Raw genomic sequence first — 7,831 nt, 5'->3', positions numbered from 1 at the left:
TAGCCTCATAACTGAAAGGCACTTCCTTTCATGGCTCCCTTTGAACGCAGCGCTGATGCTCGCTGATCATAAATGCAGCCTGCTCCCTGCACTTGAAAAAGCTGGGAAAGCACAGAAGTGATTCTGGAATTTTCCTGTTCCCATTAAAAATACCCAACGTCCTGTATTTGCATGGTTGCCAGTGTGATTTCGCTCCGGCCTGCTAAGCTCTTTTCACTCTACTGTAGGTCTAATTGTACATTTTTTCCAACGAGAAACCCCAGCTTTTCCCCTTTCCGTGGCACAGAAACACTCCTGCTGTGAGCCTGCAGCCGGGCTGGGTGTCCCAGCAGGGCATGGGGGAAAATTCCAGCCCTGTTTCCTTCTCCAGGGGGGAGCAGGGATCCCCAGGGCTCCCCTCTCCCCCAGCACTGCCTCCCTGGCTGCTGTTTGCCAGCTTGCAGCCACACCTGCTCCAGGCCACTAAAGCCTTTTATGAGGAGAACCTTAATACCTCCCAGTAAAAATCATTGCCACCCCCTGTGCCTCCCTTCCCTTCCCTGCAGGTCCTCCAGGTGGGAGCAAACTCATCTCTGGGTTTGATACATTTGGTATCAACATTTCCTGGAGCTCATAAACACCTTTGTCATTTATCAGTGCAGCGAGAGATGTTTATTGCCCAGATAGAAAACTGATGGGATCAGTGCTCTTGGAGACTCCCTGATCCCCCAACGCTCCCCAGAGAAGGCTGAATGTGGGGCCAGGTTTAATTTGGAATATGGGAACCCCCAGTTTTTAATTGCTGGGAGTGATGATTGCAACTTCCAGCAGGAGCTGGTGAGCCCTGTCTGAGCAAAGCTCGTTTTACACAGCCCTGGAAAGGACCAAATTGAGGGAGGTAAAAGGAAAGGCTGGGGCGGTGGGGGAGGAAGAGGAGATCTATAACTGGCATGTTAATAAAACTCCAGTTTGTCACTTCAGCAGCACACCCTGAGTGTAATAACTAAGCTTCCTTTCTATACCCCCTATGAGTTCCTTTGTATTGACAGATGCCATTTGTTCATTTACGACGTGATAATAAAAACCTTCAGCTTTACTGAATGTTGTTCTTTTCCTCCCCTGACACTGGGGCACCAAATGGTTTGTACTGCACTCAGCAGGCACTTTTCATTAAAGATCATGCCATGAAAATGAACTGTATTTGAAAACCATTTAGGAGCAGAAGTTCTGCTGTTGAATAGGCTGCACAGAAACCTTCCCTGGCGAGGCAGCAGCTTCCCAGGAGCCTCACACACTCCCACATGGATGCTGGGATCAGGGGGGCTTTATGTCCAGGAAACATTTGGGAGTCCAACTGCTCAGATTCCTGCAGCAGTGATTCTATATCGCTATCAATTCCCTGTGATTATGTCTTTTTAAAATCTCTATCTGATTTTAAATGCCTCAAAAAAAAAAAATCTTTATTTGTGCTTCTCTGTGCTTCTAGAAAGTCGTGATTTCAAAGTTTTTCACACTCACAAAAATTAAGCCTAAACTGTAAATTTGGATGGCTGAAAACGAACATTTGAATTGATAATTAAGCTTTTATTCAGGAATGCTTGTAAAGATGCTTTAAACCATATTTTTAAGTAATGGTCAAAATTCAGGCTGACAGCACCTGCAACTGTGATTTGATTTGCAAAGTTACAGAATGCTTCGAATTCCCACTGACCTGGGCAAAACATGAATGCACAGCTTTGGGCTGGACTCACCTTGGAAAATCAGCCCTACAGGTTTGCAGTGCTCTGTCCAAAATGTAACACTATAAAACAAGTCAGAAATTGCCAACAGGTAAGCAAAGCAATAAACATAATTTGTTCCACACATTAATTAATTTTTATCCTGGGGAATGAGTAATATTTCTCTCCCTCTGTAAAGGAGTCAGTTATAGGTTTAGTAGCTGGCTGTAGGTCTTGCTGTGAGTACAAAGCAATAATCTGCATTAATTATTTCTAATTAAGAAAAAGAAATATTACTGAAGCAAAAATAATTGGCCAAACTGGAACACAGCCACAGACTGTACTTTTTAAATACCAACAGGGTGCTCTTAGCATCCTTCCCTAGGCAGAACTCGTGAAACACATCACCAGCTTCTGCAAGGCTGCATTTGGACAGTGTTAGTCTCTTTTCTCTTATTATTCTTTAAATCAATCATATTCTATCGTACTTTACAAAATACCTGTAAAAGAAGTGTTTCCTAAGCACCAAAAAAGGTACTAATAACTGTTATCATCCTTCCCTGATCATCCAGGAGGGACTTTTATCACCAACATTATCACTTGTTGCCAAACAAGTACGGAGATGTTAGCCCGGAGGATGAAATAGTTTAATCATGGGGAAACAATTTGCAGTGCACAGATCTCAGCTGGTTCCCTTTCATCTGCTCGCAGTTACTCAGCGACTCCCGAAAATCTGTTTTGTAGCTGTAATAAAATTCATTCGCTGCTCTCGCACGCACACAACAAATGGTTTGCCTAATTCTGAAGTGTTACAATCACCTGGAACAAAGACAGGATTCATAAGGATTCAGGGAGGGTATTGTGGTTTTTTTTTTAAATCACAAAAGCATAATATTTGTCTTAAAAAACTAAATAAAAGGGAGATTATAGTTGTAGGGTTCGGATTTATCTCTACATTTACGACATCCATATGATCAGATAATCCATATTACATGTGTGTTCTCACTCTCTGTATAGCTACACTTTGATTATTAAAAAGCAACATTTATATTTATTTAATAACCCCTTTTGCTTAGTATGCCCAAACCCAAGCAATTACTTATTGACAATTGTTTGTTAGAATATAAATAATTTTATATAAATTTAGTTGGGGCTATCAGCTTCTACTTTGCTTCCTGAGCAAGCCTGTTACTCAAACTTTGATTAGACAACCATATCTTTTGTAGTATCTCTTAAATGCCCTCTAACTCTTGAAAACCCCACACATCCGAATGTGAGCAGTGGAAATACATGTCCAATGGTTTTCATATTCTCTTATCTCTTCCTCTCGCACCAAAATGGCTTTTGCTGAGCACAGATAAGATCTCAGTGCGAGCACAAAGCTGTGGGGTTCATTCAAAGCGTTGCTCGCTCTCCTCAGGCTCAGCAGTTGGGCTGGCTTTGTGGGCATGAAGCACCCAGAGACACTCAGGGCTTGGTAACCCCAAAAGGGAGCTGTGGGGAGCTGGGTGAGTGAGGCACAGAGAGAGCAGGGCTGGGGACAGGGGACAGGGAAAGGAACCTTGTGGCTCTGGGGACAGCAGCAGAGCACTGGGGTGAGGCCAGGGTGGGTCTGCAGATGGTGATTGGGACTTACATCAGTCCCTCAGAGGGATTTGGTGTTCAGTTCTTGCCAAGGACACACCAAGATCCCAGTGCTCAACTTCCATGTGGAAACTCCTCCCGAAGTGTGGGTGAGGCAAGGGAGAAGCTGGGAGGTCAGGGTGATGATGGCCAAGGGCTGTTGGTGTCTGAGTGATGTTTTCTGGCAGTGCAGCTGCCTCTAGCCTGCCCACAGCCCTGCTGTGCCCTGGGGATCCCAAACCTGCTGGGGTTTGGATCTGGACAGTTCCCAGCCCCAGCCCAGCCTCACTGTGCAGCTGCACCCAGCAGAGCAGCAGCACTGCAGCCTCCAGCCATGGGCTGCTGCTGAAATCCATGGTTGTTCTCCTGGGAAGCAGCACAGATCTGTGCAGGGCGTGAGAGGCACGTGGGGCTTCTTGCAGACCTCTGACACCCCTTATCCATCCACTGTGACACCCCTGTGTGCTTTGCTCAGCTCCCTAGCCACCAGCATTGACAAAAACCCCACAGGAGCTCCTTCAGCCAGGAGGAGCTGGCTGAGGACAGGGACAGCCCATGGCTGGGAACTTCCTGGGCAACCTGGAGCAACCTCTCTTCTCCCTTTCCCTCAGCTTCCCCCTCCATGCAGGGAAATGTGCAGATGGAAATGTTTCCCAATGTCAGTGTGCAGTTGTGACACATCATATTCAGATCCTCCCTAATGGCGACCATATAAATTCCATAGCTGCTTTATCTGATGCAGCAGTCATGAGTCTGCCTGTCGGAGAGGTGCTGCTCTTGATAAGCAAACATTCCTGCTACAGAAATTCCTTTTGGAAGGAGCACTGGGGAAGGTCTCAGCCATGTTCTGCTGAGCAGGTGCCTGGGCAGCAGCAGTGATGGTCACACGCCATGGGCTGGCACTTTTTTGGGTGACAGTCTCTGTAAATGTGCATCAGTGTCCCTGCAGAAGGGGACGGTCCTTTGGCAGGCACCTCCTGCCACCTGCAATGCCAAGGTAGCCCTGGAGCCCAAATTATTGGTCATTTATTTTCAAAAAACTAGGCAGAATTTACTGTTTTAATGGGTTTGGTTTGTGGTGTTTCTTTAAAGCAAAAATAATGGAAATTAGCTATTCTAATCTCATTTGAAAATGAAATTGTAATGTGTTTAAATATGCATAAAAGTTGTGGACTTCCCCAGTGCAGTGCCCTCTGAGTCCCTCTGTTCATCTTGAGGTGGCAGCTGACTGATCCAGAGCAGCATTATTTACCCTCTGGTGGCTAATAATGGCCAATAAACTAACCCAAAGAGCTCCAGAACACACAGCTCTTCCTCCACATGCAAACAAAAAGAGGTTTCTGGGTTACGAATGCCAGTGGCAACACTGGCAGCATCCCAGCTGGGCACACACGATGCCAGTGCCCAGGAAATCCTTGGAAAAATGCCATCAGTGCCACTGCTGGGAGCTCTGGCACTGCACGTGTGGAGCTGCTGATCCACACAGCAGAGGCACAGAACGTGGAGTTGTGTGAGTTTGTTACCCAATTCTGCCCTTTCCCCCCACCTTTCCATTCCATTTCATTCCATTTCACCTCGCTACAGTCAGTCCTGCAGGGTTAATTCAAATAACCTGTTTATTACTTCAGCAGTTCACAAGAAACATGACTTGTCTAGTTCTGTTTATAGAGCATGTAATCATTAGAATAAAATAACAACAAAGATCAGATCTCCATCTGTATTTAAAAGTGACCTCAAGTCTTTCCTGGGATGGAAATGCTGCTGTGAACACCTCGGCAGCTTTGGGGACCTCAACTAAAGTATTTTCCATTTTTAACAATGTACATCATTAGCTTTTGTGTCGGTGGGCTTTGCTGTGTACAGTTATTTATATTTATATTTTGTTGCTATGGTAATTGCTTCTGGTTTTGGAAGGTGGGGATGTTTTGTCAGTCAATTGGAATCAGATTAATTGAGCTCCTTCTGATATAAAAGTCTCAAATCAATACAGTGTTCACCTTGTAAAATGCACTTTTTTTTTTTTCTTTTTTTGTTTAATGCCTCCTGAGATCAGATGCATTAAAGTCCACGTGGAACTAACTTTTCTTTCTCTTCTCACCCCCACACTTCCCCATATGTGGTTTTGATTTTCCCCTCAGGGTACCTATGGGAGGTCTGGAAAACTCTTGGGAGCTTTCAAAGAATGTTAATATGTATAACACTGCATTTTTAGTTTTAAATGCAACCCGTAAAGATCTTTCTTTTTGAGGATAAACAAGTAAAGCTGCTAGTTAAAAACTATTTGTACGAAAGTTCCCTCTTACCATAAAAAAGCTTAATAACATTTCATTGTATTTCATAGCATTTTGCACCCATGGTATTAAGCATTTACAGTTCCTTGTAAAATGTCTGGGCAACACTGACTTTTCATTCTTATGAGCTGCTTGGGTTTTTTTTTCCTCTTCTTGATAAGAAATTTCTACCTAATGGTCCAGCAGAGCATTTGCTATTCAAACCTCGAGCGTTTTGTTTGCCTCCGAGCAGAACGAGGTCTCCACAAAGCCCATCTCTGCCTGGTGCTTTCTGCCAGCTCTGCCATTGCAATCCGAGTGGGAGCAAAGCTTTCTGCCATAAGTGATTCTGCAGATAACGAGAATAAACATTTCTGAGATCAAACCCTGCAGCTGGAGCACAAAGGCAGCACCTTTGGGTGGATGGCGAGTTTGTGGTGCTGCTCAACAGGCGTTAAGTTATTGGTTCTAGCTGAGCTCCCTCATTTGATCCTCACCGGAGGAGTTAGCTGGGCAGTGCTGCAGATAAAGACTGTGAAATTTGATCACTGGAACTAAAATGGATGGCTTAGCTGCCTAATCTCCTCCATCCCGTTATCATCAGCTCCCAATCCCCTCCCCACACCAGCTCCAAAATTGGGAAACAGCCCCAGACTTATGGGAATATGCTGCTGGGTAAAGCAAACACTCCTCGCAGACCGTGTGGCCCCAAGCACAGCCCCAGGTGGGAGCCCCAAAGAGGGAACATTGACTTTTGGGGAGATTATGGCACATTTGTCTGTGGGATCAGCTTGTTAAAGTCGATAACTGATTGTCTTGATAGCGAGAGTATCTGAAAACATCTGATAATATATTGCTAACTTGTATAATCTGCCTTTATCCCGGCAAATTGCCTCTGAAGGCTAAATCCCCCAGACAAGGAAGAAGTTTAGCATGAGGCAGGAGAATTGGAGCTCTGCTCAGCGAGCAGTGCAGCACAGACAGGGCAGAGCTCTGATTTCCCCCCTGCCATGGGGAGCAGCCTGGCTTGGGGGTTTGCTTTGCTTTTCCCCAAAATATTTCTCCACAAATGGAAACGAAGTGAATTCCTTCTGCAGCACTGGTTATTGATCCCTTCCCGGTGGATACACTGGAGGGAAGGAAGCAGCCCAGATGTGTTTGCTTTGTGCTGAATTTCTGACCTTCACCAGAGGGGATTCTGTACCCAAAACCTGCTCCACTCCTGCTTGTTCCACAGCAAACTTCCCAGGATGCACACAGCATTGCTGCCTTGTGTCATTAATGGAAATTCCTTTACCAGAATCACTTACTGTGAAGGGGAAAAAAAAGTCTACTACTGACATAGGCAGTAGTCATCCCTTTGTCATCCAGAGATCTTACTGAGCTTCACAAAGGGGAAAATGATCCACATTTCTTGATAACAATAGTAAAGTACAGCTAAAGTCCTAGTTTAATATGAGGGGTTTATTCCATACTGCAGGAGTACATAAACACATAATATACCTGATTTTGAATGTATTAGGTGCTGAAAATATTTTTAGGGAGAAAAAAAAAGTTATTTATTTTGCAAATTGCTTCAATCTTTGTGTGAGAAAAGATAAGAAAGTGGGACAGAAAACAAATGGATTGAGTTAATAATCTAAACCTCTGGAATTCTCAGCGGTATGTGTTTATGATTTGATTTTAACTGGACAACTTATTGGGCATATGAATAAAGTGTCCTCCTCTATTCTGTACCAATGCATTTCCTGAAGATATGAGCTGCTGCTAATGAAGCCAGCTGGTATTATCTGTAATGTTTTTTGAGGGATTTTGCCAGTTTGCCACTGGTCTGTCAGCTCTGGGCTCCTGCTGCTGGCTGGGGACAATTCCATGCTCTGGGCAAGAGAGAAAATCTCCGAGATGTAGGTGGAATCTTATATGTGAGGCTGGGGACTTGGCTTTGGTCTTCACAGTGTGGCATCAGGATTGCTGTGAGAGTAAGGAAATGATGGCTGATTAATTATAACTAATTATTATTATTATTTTTCATCATAATAATTACAATTATCATTACTCCTTATATATTTCTTCTATCTCACCTCAGATCAAATGTCCTCTATGCCAAAAGTGAAGCATTTCAGAGGCTGCACTCCCCATCCCCCTTACCCCGCCAAGGACATATTTAAAACTTAAGGGCAAATGTTCCATAAAACACTGCCCAACCCTTCGCAAATTCCCTGCATAACTCTCACATGCATC

This window comes from Lichenostomus cassidix, chromosome 20 (assembly GCF_008360975.1).
Source record: "Lichenostomus cassidix isolate B80296 chromosome 20, HeHo_3.0, whole genome shotgun sequence".
Classification (NCBI taxonomy): domain Eukaryota; kingdom Metazoa; phylum Chordata; class Aves; order Passeriformes; family Meliphagidae; genus Lichenostomus; species Lichenostomus cassidix.
Note: the sequence above shows the minus strand (reverse complement) of the source record.